Source organism: Bison bison, unplaced genomic scaffold (assembly GCF_000754665.1).
Source record: "Bison bison bison isolate TAMUID 2011002044 unplaced genomic scaffold, Bison_UMD1.0 scf7180017864038, whole genome shotgun sequence".
NCBI lineage: Eukaryota > Metazoa > Chordata > Mammalia > Artiodactyla > Bovidae > Bison > Bison bison.
This window is the reverse complement of record NW_011494610.1, coordinates 4,982,406-4,991,972: the sequence shown is the minus strand read 5'-3', so window position 1 is coordinate 4,991,972 and position 9,567 is coordinate 4,982,406.

Genomic DNA, 9,567 nt, shown 5'->3' with positions numbered 1-9,567 from the left:
TCTCCATACCCCACTGCCTTGGTTTTGGTCTAGTGTGTATTAAATGACCCCTCCCCGACTGTCCTTTCTCCCCCATGAGAAGGTCAGCTTCCTGAGGGCAGGGCCCCATCCGTCCAGCCTGCAGCTGTGCCTGCAGCTCTGAGAAGGGCCAGGCGCGTGGCAGGCACTCCAGTGTATGAGGGATGGACAGACAGCGCGCAGTCAGTTTTCTCTGGGATCCGTGGCTGCAGCCCGCCTCCTGAGATGCTCTTCCACTGCAACCAGCATGGCCTGAGAGGGCTGGGGGTGTTCGGAGGGACACAGACTTCCTCCTGCACTTGACTCAACCAGAACCCCAGGTCAGAACCAAATCACTCCTCTGGTGTCCAGCCTGTAGCAAAGGAGAGAGGGAACCCATGGTGGCAGGAGGCGTGCAGGGCCAGGAAATCAGGCATCTGGAGTGAGGTCAGCTGAACAGTGGTCCCCAGAGAGGTCCACATCCTGATTCCTGGGACCTGGGACTATGTCACCTTATAAGGCAAAGGGGACTTTGTGACTGTGATGATGTTAAGAATCTGGGGGTTGGGAGATTATCCTGGATGATCCAGGTGGACCCACTGCCATCACAGAGTCCTTTATAGGAGGGAGGCAGGAAGGTCAGAGAAGGAGCTGTGGTGGCAGAAGCAGAAGTCAGAGTGATGTGAGCCAAGGAACATAGGAAGCTTCTAGAAACTGGAAAAGGCAAACAGATTTTGCCAGATTCTGCTCTGGAGCCTCCAAAAGGAGCAGCCCGGCTGACATCTTGCCTTTAGGACTCCTGACCTCCAGAAATGTAAGATAATTAATTTGTGATGTAAGCCATTAAGTTTGTGGTGACTTGTTGTGGCAACAGGAAACTTGTAAGAAATAGTAGTAGCTAATCTTCCCTAACGACCTGCCAGGTGGACGCCAGCCACTTCAGTGGGCCATGAACATGGACCGAAAACTCAGGCTAAAATCCTGGCCCTCAATGTGATGGTGTTAGGAGGTGCCTTTGGGAGTAATTAGGTCTTGAGGGTGGAGCCCTCGTGAAGGGGATTATTGCCCTTACAAAAGAGGCTCCAGAGAGCTCTCCTTCCACCCCATGAGGACACAGGGAGACGTGGGCAGTCTGCAGGCCACAAGAGGGTCCTCACCAGGACCTGCCCATGTTGGCATCCTGCTCTCAGACTCCCAGCCTCTGGAACTGTGAGAAATCAATTCCTATTGTTCACAAGCATCTTCCCCCCTCCCCCCTCCAACTCCGCCCCGCCATCATGGTACTTGGTTATAACAGCCCAAACGGATGGAGACAGTCATTCCCAGAATTCTGCGAAGAAGGCTCTCTTACCTACGTTTTACTCATCAGGAATCAGAGGCCCCGAGAGGTGGCATGACTTCCCCAGGGCCACAGGACTGGCTGCAGCAGAGCCCAGCTGCACAGCCCCGGCTCTTTGACTCCGAAGCCCGTGTTCTCCCATCTGAGCCGCACTGCTTCTCCAGTGCCCCTCCACCTCTTTGGGCTTCAATTTCCCCATTTGTCTCATGAATCGATTTAATTAGATCAGACCATCCAACCAAACACAAACTTCGTGAGCTGTTAGCAGGTGTTCCATGGGGAAGAGACTGGGGGAAGCAGGTTTACGGTATGATATCTTTGGAAGCACTGAGTTGGAGTTTGAAAGCTTTTCTTGCTTTTTTTGCTGCAGGCCTTCTCAGAACCTCTCAGAGACGAAGAGTACTGCGGCTGTTTAAAAGGTGGGCAGTGCCCACAGCATTTCCTGCCTGGCTGACCCATGGGGCCATGTGGAGCAGAACATTGCTCAGGACTAAGTCTGGGGACACCTCACTCTGAAATGCTGATGATCTGGACAGTCTTTTCATTTACAAAGGGCCTGGGTTCTATGAGCTTTCAACCTCCCCCCACCCCCCCACCCCATCAGCGGTCTTCAACTGATGCTAATACTGCTAAGTTCTGCTCCGAGGAGGGAGACCCAGGTCGAGTCTGCCACTGAGCCCCCAGGGAAGCCTGGCTGTAGCCTGCCTCCTGGGATGGCTCCTTCCCCTTCTCTGAGATTCCTGTCGTTGCACTGACAAATTGCCACAAACATGTGCCTTAAAACAGCGGAGCGTTATTGCCTTACAGTTTGGGAGGTCAGAAGCCTCTGGGCTACAGTCAAGGTGCTGGCAGGGCTGTATTCCTTCTGGAAGCTCAAGGATTTTTCCTGCGTTTTCCAGCTTCTGGGGGCCACCCCCACTCCTTGGCTCATGCCCCTTCCTCCAGCTTCAGCACCAGCAGTGGCAGGCCCAGCCTTCCTCGCAGCCTCGGTCGTCCACGTTTACGGGCTCTTGTGGTTCCACTGGACCCACCCGGGTCCCCCAGGCCAGTCTCCTGGTCATGAGGTCAGCTGACTAGCAAGCTTAATTCCAGCTGCAACCTTAATGCCCCCTCTCGAGGTGGCATCCATTCACGGGTTCCAGGTTCTAGGTGGATGTCTTCAGGGGCTGTTATTGTGCTTCCCTCGCCTCCTCTGCTCAGCTCTGAACTCAGCACAGTAACAGTGCTCAGAGCTGTGCCTGTGATGCTCTCACCACGGCCCCCGGGGCGGCTGGCGCCCGTCACCCCTCCTGACAGGAAACCGAGGCTCAGAGGTGTGAAGTTGCCTGCTGAGGCCGCCCAGCAGGAAAACAGCCCAGCTGGGGCTCATGGCCACGTCCACGCATGCGCCTCAGGAGCCCAGGCTCTTGGCCACCATGGGGGGCACCTGTTACCCGCCACGGGCCAGCTCCTCCCGCAGTGAGCGCCCCCACCGGCTTTGCTCAGGAGAGTGGACACAGTCCTAAGCTCCATGCGTCAGTTCCACAGGCCTGTGAGCACACTTCCCTGGCCCTCAGGGTTCTCCTCCCTGGGCCTCCGCCAGCTAGTGTGCAGAAACACTCGACGTGCAAAGACCCCACGCGGGCCTCACTGGGTGAGTCTGTATAAATGGTGGCCGCCCTTTGGGGGGCGGGGAGTGGTGATTCTCCTGACTGTATCATAAAGCCACAGACAGGGCTTCTTCCCTGGCGGCTCAGCGGCAAAGAATCCGCCTGCCAATGCAGGAGATAGGGGTTCAATCCCTGATCAGTGAAGATCCCACATGCAGTGGAGCAAACAAGCTGTGTGCCACAACTACCGAGCCTGTGCTCTAGTCTGGCAGCCACAACTACCGAGCCCACCTTAATGCGAAGCGTGCTCTGCGAACAAGAGCAGCCAGCGCCATGAGAAGCCCGAGCGCTGCAACTCAAGTAACCCCGCCCGCCACAGCGAGGGGAAAGCCCCCGGGCAGCGATGAAGACCCAACACAGCCGAAAACAAATGCATGAATAAAATATAAAATGACTGACTTGGAAAAAATGAACCATCAGTAAGTATTTTTCTCAAAAGCTGCGCACAACATTGGAAATCCAACAACCAGGGATGTGAACATGCCTGGTTCTGTTGAACCAGAATCTGGTGAGTGCCTGGGCCAGGTGCTTCTACTCGGGTCTGCTCACAGGGTCCATCCAGAGCACCTGGAGACTTTGCTCAGTAGCTCCGTCCTCACTGCACATCCCGGGAAACCGAGGCCGGGTAGCTGGGTGAGAGCTCCTACTCATTCACACGTGTACTCAACAGTATTTACTGATGCTGAGGATGTGTTCTGGACACAGCAGGGGAGAGCTCACATTCTGGCAGGAGACAGACTGTGAACCGTAGACACAGAAGGGATGGAGATGAGTGACGAGAGCCACGGAAGAGGGAAGCGGCTGGTCAGGCCAGGGGGCTGGATAGGCAGGTGGGTGGGCGCTGGTAGGGTGGCTGGCTGAGTGACCGTGAGTGTTAGGGTGTGCCTGGAACCAAACGAAGCCCGGATCACAGTCACACCGTGGGCCAGGGCTCTCCTTGTTTTTCAGGCCAGATGTGAGGCTCCAGGAGGGCCCCCTCTGATGACCACACGGCGTGAAGTGGCAGAGTTAGGACCTGAACCAGGTCTGTGTGCCCCACACAGGTACCTGTAACCCCTGCCCCCAGACGGGACCACGAGGCCACAGCATGAGGGGGTGCTGCCCATGAGCCTCAGATCAACACTGTCACAGGGTTACATCAAAACACAGCCGGGGGCTGTCCTGGTTCCCCCAGCAAGAGAGGAAGAGGACGAGGTGCCCCTAAGGTGGGTGGGGAAGACCCGCTCAAGGAGGTTTGTTTGGAGGGTCTAAAAACCCAAACCTGGCCACGAACGCTAGTGCGGAAACGCACGTCTTCTCCCCGTGAATATTACAAGTCTTAGAAATCCAGCTTCCTTCCCAGGCCAGGCTGGAGGGGGGTGAACTCCTGCCAGCTGGAACCCCAACGTGCTCCCTAAGTGGGTACAGCTGTCGGCTTCTGTGTTTCGGAACCGTTCACGTGTTACTGTGACATTAAATACTTTTCTTCCTAATGAGCACTTCCCCCTCAAACGTCCGAAGGTGAAAAGAGACATCCTCTGGGCCCAGCCAAGGCCAAGTCTGAGAAGAAATTTCCCTGATGCGGACACTGGGGCACGTTCTGTTAATAACACGAGGAGTGCTTCCCGAGGCAGAGACGCTCGGTGGAGCCCTGCTGCCCCCTAGAGGGACAGGTCCCCGAGGCCCAGGCGGGAGGCGATGCTGGTCCTGGGGCCCGGGGCTCCCCCTGGGCCTCCTGTAAGGCCCCCCTCTCCCCCGCCTCTCTGCCCCTCCTCTGCATCTCACTCCAGGACCACCTTTCACCTGACCTCCGTCCATCTGCCACGTCAACACGTTGTAGGAGGAGCCCCCAGCTCCACTAGCCGGTCCCAAGCTCCCAAGGACTTAGCTCGCTCTGCCCAAAACACTGGCCCCCAGGACACTGGCCAGGCCTCTCTGAAGACTTTAAAGCCCCCAACCCTAAAGAAAATAGGGTTTTTATCCCAGCCTCCAGCCTGATTCAAACAAGCCTATTCTTAAGAGGTAAGATAAGGAAAGAGTAGGGAGCTCTAAGGGGCTTCCTAGGTGGCTCTAGTGGTAAAGAACCTGCTGCCAGCACAGGAGACATAACAGACTCGAGTTCGATCCCTGGGCTGGGAAGATCCCCTGGAGAAGGAAACGGCAACCCACTCCAGTATCCTTGCCTGGAGAATCCCACAGACAGAGGAGCCTGACGGGCTACAGTCCACGGGGTAGCAGAGTCGGACAGGACTGAAGCCACTGAGCATGCACGCAAGGAGCTCTAAGATGTTTCAGGATGTTGCATGATGACTACTTTTAGGGTCTTTTTTTTTTTAATAAATATTCCTCAAATTATTAACAAAAATTTGTGGTGCCTGGCTCTGATTGTGAGTAAGAACGTTAACATTTAATTATTCCTCAGGATTAGCTGTGGCTTTTGAAGCAAGTTCTAGGAACCCTGTGGTTGTGAAGGAACCTCACGGGTTCACTCCCTGAACCCTCGGGGTGGTTCCAGGAGACTGTGTCATTGCTGCCAGCACTTTACCTATGAGGAAACTGAGGCACAGAGGGGTGCAGCAACTGGCCAAGATCACACTCGGCCAGGAAGTGAGGGCACGTTTCCAACCTGGTCCGGCTCAGCACCTGGGGTCCAGCCCAAGTGTGACATCTTCCGTGAAGCCTTCCCTGACCTCCCTGGTTGAAGCTGGTCCACCCATCCCGCCCTAGCCAGCCCCCAACCCTGCTGGTCTTGCCCCTCCCTGCTTTCCTCTGCAGCTCTACCTGCAACCCGCAGGAATGTTTGTTTCTGCTGGGTCTGCCTCCCGCGCTGCAAAGTCGGCCCTGTGAAAGCAGCTAATGGATATGTTTGCGTTGCTTCAGTCTCCCCGGGACCCAGCACTGTGCCTGGACCGTGGCAGGTGGGCCCTTGATATTTCTGGAAGGGAGGAAGGGAGGGAGAAAGGAAGGGAGGCGGTTTCCGTTCTCAGGAAGCTCCCACTTAATGGGGGGAAATAGGTCTTACTGACCGTTGCAGGTTAAATGGGGCCTCGCGGTGGTGCTAGAGGTAAAGAACCCGCCTGCCGATGCAGGAGATGTAAGAGACTCGGGTTCGACCCCTGGGTCGGGAAGGTCTCCTGGAGGAGGAGATGGCAACGCACTCCAGTGTTCTTGCCTCGAGAATCCCACGGAGAGAGGAGCCTAGCGGGCTACAGTCCATGGGGCCACAAAGAGTCAGACACGACTGCAGTGACTTTAACATGCATGCACGCCTCAGACCCCACGAGTGTCCACCAGGAACCTGTGAAGGTTACCTTGTTTGGAAAAAGCGTCCTTGGCATTATCAGTGACCTCAAGGTCATCCTGGATTATCTGGGGGTGGGGGTGGGGCCTAAACCCAGTGCCGAGTGTCTTGCTAAGAGGAGGAAAAGGCAGAGTGACCCAGAGACGGCCTCGTGAAGACGGGGGCAGAGACCAGGGCTGGGCTGCCACGAGCCAAGGAGCCCCTGGAGCTGTCAGAAGGACCGTGGCCTGGCGGACACTTTGATTTTGGACTTCCAGCCTCCAGGTCTGAAAGAAAACAGATTTTGGTTGTTTTAGGCTAGTGAGTTTGTGGCAATTTTTTATAGCAGCCCTGGGAAAGAAACACACAGGCCACCCACAAGAAACACGGTTGCTGTTTAGTTGCTAAGTTGGGCCCGACGCTTCGCCCACAGACTGAAGCCCGCCAGGCTCCACCATCCATGGGACTGTCCAGGCAGGAAGACTGGGGTGCGTTGCCATCTCCTCCAGGAGATCTTCCCCATCCAGGGATCGAACCCGCGTCTCTCGTGTCTCCTGCATTAGCAGGTGGATTCTTGAACACTAGCCGCCAGTTCACTGACGCTCAAGCACCTCACAGGAAGGCCTCACAGGACACAGACACTAGGGGTCTCATCCGAGGAGCTGCTCCCACAGATGGGCGGTCAGCTCAGCGCTCCAGGCCTGGGGCACTTGCCTCTCCCTGGGCAGGGGTGCCGGACGCCAGGCCTCTCCGGCTGTGCCAGTCACCACTGCTGCCATGAGCAGACCTTCACAGTATTTTCTATCCCGCCTTTTGGAGCCCCTGGAATCCCCCCTTTCCCTCAGCCCACACCCCTGCCAAATGCAGCCACCGTCTTCCCGCCAGGTGTGTCTCTCAGCTAAACACACAGGCGCTTGCCCCCATCCTGTGCAGGCCCCCACCCCCACCCTGCTCAAGGCCACGGCCGCCCCTCACCGGGAGCTTCCCAGAGCCCCCTGGTTGGAGGTGACCGCTCCCAGTCTGGTCCCTTCCAACAGCCTGCAGGCCCTGGGGGATGGAGGTCTCATGCCCACCTGTCTGCACAGACCACGTGGCACAGAGTAGACAGCAGATAATCAGAACCAAGACTGTGTTCGGGGGTTCAGGGGTAAAGAATCTGCCTCCCAATGCAGGAGACACAGGTTTGATCCCTGGGTCAGGAAGATCCCCTGGAGAAGGAAATGGCAACCCACTCCAGTATTTTTACCATGGAAAAATCCCACAGACACAGGAGCCTGGCGGGCTATAGTCCATGAAGTCTCAAAGAGTCAGACATGACTGAGCATGCGAGCACGCAACTGACCTTGGTCAGCCTCAGCTTTCTGCTGCTCCCCAGCCCGTGTAGCCAACCTCCTCCCCTCTCCTATCACCGCTGACCTGGAACCCCACTCACGCCCTGCTCACCACCTCTGACCACCCCTTTGCCACCTCACCGGCTCAGAGCTTCTCCCACGGGGCCGAGCAGGCTTTGCCTTGGGCTCTGTGTTCCTAACGGGACCTCCGATTCTGCCACCAGATAGCCCTGCCCAAGTGGGTCAGGGGCTTTGACCTTCCACTCTGACCTCCCAGCTCCTGAGAAGTACCCGACAATGCCACTCAGACCACAAACTCCAGGGGTGCCTGCCTGGCAGGACGCTGCTAGAACAGACAGCTCCGTGAGAACCGCGTGGTCTGTGATGACTCAGTAATAGCGGCCGGCGTCGCATGACGACGACCACGACGGTGACAAGCGTCCCTGTCGCCCCCGGCTGGCCCCAGGTCAGTGCGCTTTCCGGGGAGCGGATGGGGGACGGCACCCCAAGTTTGACTGAGGCCGCGCCCCCCGCGCCCCTCGGGCCGTGCGGGAAGGCCCCGGCCCTGGCCTCCGTCCGCGCGACCCTCCTCATCCTGCGTCGGTTTCTGTGGTGCTGGTGGATGTTTTGAAAATGATGCGCGCATACTTCTGAGGTCAACTTCTAATCAGAAACGACTTCTAGACGGTGCCCTGGTTTAAAAAGAAAGAAAGAAGAAATCGAGTGAGTCATCATCCAAACCATTTGAATGAAACAAAGACACAACAAACTCTCTGCTTTCCTCTTGCGCCAGAACAGATTACCTCAGCCCTGCAGGGCCCAGCTGGAGGGAATTAAAGGCGATCTCCGGCTCCCCAGAGAGGAGGGCGGCGCACCCCCGCCATGACTCACGGCGAGAACCACAGGGATGCAGGCGCTCCGGGCAGAGTCTGGAGCCCTTGCTGGGCCTGCGGCTGAGTCGGCGGCTCCAGAGGGGGCTCTGGGGGCCGGGCGCTGACGAGTCGGGGACACAGGAGGCCAAGAGGTTGCAGACCCTCTGGGGGGTGGCGAGAAGAGACCCCGACATTGCAGGGACCGCCACCCCCCAATCCCTTCCAGGGAGCTGGAGGACACTGCCAGACCCGGGTGGGGGTCACAGATGTCCCCAACGCCCTCGCTGATGGCTCGAGGCGCAGTGCCAGCAAGTCCTCCTCAAGATTGTCCCAGGCTCGCCTCCCACACCCTTGCCCTGTGGGGAAGGGACAAACACAACCGTTTGCTGGGAGTCGTGGGCTTCCTTCTGGAAAACTGCGTCTGCCAAGGTTCTGAACTTGAAAGACTTTGCCAGACAGACTTTTCCCGGGAGTGGGAGGGAGGCTTGACGGGACACAACAGAGGGGACAGGCTGAGCTGGCTGCGAGAGGGGGGCTTCGGACTGCCCCCCGCCCCACGAGCGTTACTCCAAAAGGCTCAACTTCCGTTCAGGGTCGTCAAGATGATGCAACGCTTTGAGAGAATTAATTTGGGGGGAAATTGAACTTGTTTCTAAAACGATAGCAATAATACATAATAAAACATTTTGTTTCAACAATAAAAAAGAAGTATTAGCTGCAAACATGAAGACAAATGTAATATCTCAGGATATAAATATCCGAGGGGGGGGTGCAAAAAGTAAAGTGTAACAGGAGAAGTCTTCTTCCACCAGAGACCTCTCCCGCCCCCTCCCCAGGGGTGTCAATTCTTGGCTCAGGTTTTCTAGTTTTTCTGATGGTGAAATTTTGAAATTGAAGTCACTCAGTCGTGTCCAACTCTTTGTGACCCCATGGACTGTAGCCCACCAGGCTCCTCCATCCATGGAATTTTCCAGGCAAGAGTACTGGAGTGGAGTGCCATTTCCTTCTCCAGAGGATCTTCCCTACCCAGGGATTGAACCCAGGTCTCCCGGATTGTGAGCAGATGCTTTTACCATCTGAGCCATGAGGGTTTTCCTTTGACAATATGTCTACTTCTGGA